A 1,993-nucleotide genomic window follows, 5' to 3' on the forward strand; every position below is an offset into this window, starting at 1 on the left:
GCTTTGTGTAGATGGCTGTGTTTCTCCGCACAATTTTTTTCCACCATGAATATCAAGGCTCCCATGATATCAGGAAATAATTGACATTTTGAGGGCAGTCTAAAAGTATGAATTCACTGTCCTCATAACTTGTGACTGCTAGATTTTCCACTATTCTGTTTCATGATAGGTGAATCAAATATTTAAATGCACTAAAGACCTAAGTTGATAAATGGATACATGTTACATTTTTTTATTCTAGTTCAAACCAGATCTTTTTTTAAATTTGTAGCTCAACTGTTAATCTTTTAGTTAGTTGTGCCATCTACTGGACAAATCTGAAGTTACGGCCACAGTGGTTTTATTGGCATAACTGAGTAGCCCCGACTCCTCCCACTGACTCAATACTAGCAATCAGGAGTTCCTGTCAACGTGGAAGAGACCATGAGGGGACATCAGTTTAGGTTTGCAATCTCCTCCCAGGCTGTCTCTTTGTCATCACATTTCAAGGAGTCCGTTTTGTGGTCAGTAGCGAACAAGGCTGCTTCACTAAGCTAGACTGACCTGACCTTTTATGAACTGACAGCTTCCCTTGGCACCAGGCAGTTGAGGTGGGTGTGGTGTGGCGAGTGCATAGTCTAAGCTCCAGCATAGCCGTGCCGTACCGGCCCTTGTGCTGAAACAGAGGGCCAAACAGGTTGACTGCTGTTGCTGAGTGAACAAAGGAAAAGCGACTTCAGAAAGTACATAAAATGGAGCACACAAAGGATGAACAAAGTGATACCCTGTCAGAAGGGGAAGAATCTTTGTGTGTTTTGTCCATTTCAGACAATGGCCACGGATACTGGGTGACACCGCTACTAGATAGGCTACACTGGGGCGGCAGTGTAGCCTAGTGGTTAGAGCATTGGGCTAGTAACAGAAAGGTTGCAAGTTCAAATCCCCGAGCTGACAAGGTACAAAATCTGTCGTTCTGCCCCTGAACAGGCAGTTAACCCACTGTTCCTAGGCCGTCATTGAAAATAAGAATTTGTTCTTAACTGACTTGCCTAGTAAAATAAATGTTTGTTTTTTAAAAGCAGTACGGATGCAAGTGGACACTGGAGCAGCCATATCTTTTCTGTATACAAGGAGAAACCACATCACACCACAGCCCACATCTCACACCGGTGAGATTGTTCCAATGAGAGGAAGTGTGATTGTTAGTGCCTATGAAACCAGACAGCAAGCGAGACCTGTCCCATACGCCATAAAACCAAAAGTTGAAACTGAGCTAAACAGACTAGTCGAGAGTGGAGTATTGGACCTAGTGAATGGGTTACACCTGTCGTTGCAGTCATAAAAAAAGATGGATCACTCAGACTGTAGTGATTTCAAAGTCACCATTAACCCAGTCTTGAGTGCTGAGAAATATCCACTACCCTGCATTGACGACCTCTTTTCTGGTTTAGCTGGAGGACAAATTCAGTAAGATAGGCCTGACATAAGTCTATCTACAAATGCATGTGGACCAAGAGTCACAAGAACTGTTGACCATAGTGACTCACAAAGGACTGTACAGGTACCGGAGGCTTCCTTTTGGAATCACCTCAGCTCTGGCCTTGTTTCAGAGATGGATGTGGACCAGATAGTGAGCGGGCTCACCGAGGTCCAATGTTACCTTGATCTAGTCATCACCGGCAAAGACGAGCAGGAGCACTTAAGAAACCTGAACGCTACACTACAGAGACTGGAGGAGTACGGACTGAGGGTCCGGAAGGACAAATGCAAGTGTTTCCGGGCTTCTGTTGAGTACCTGGGCCATGTCATCGACAGTTCGGGGCTCCGCAAGGCACCGTCAAAAGGTGAAGGCCATTGAGGAAGCTCCATACCCACAGAACTTGAGTTATCTGAGATCAGTCTTTGGATTACTGACGTACTACGCAAAGTTTGCCGAACCTAGGTAGCATTGTTAAAGCCACTGCATGAACTTTTGAACAAAACCAAACAGTGGAAATGGACAGAAAAATGTGAG

The sequence above is a fragment of the Oncorhynchus masou genome, chromosome 1 (assembly GCF_036934945.1).
Source record: "Oncorhynchus masou masou isolate Uvic2021 chromosome 1, UVic_Omas_1.1, whole genome shotgun sequence".
Classification (NCBI taxonomy): domain Eukaryota; kingdom Metazoa; phylum Chordata; class Actinopteri; order Salmoniformes; family Salmonidae; genus Oncorhynchus; species Oncorhynchus masou.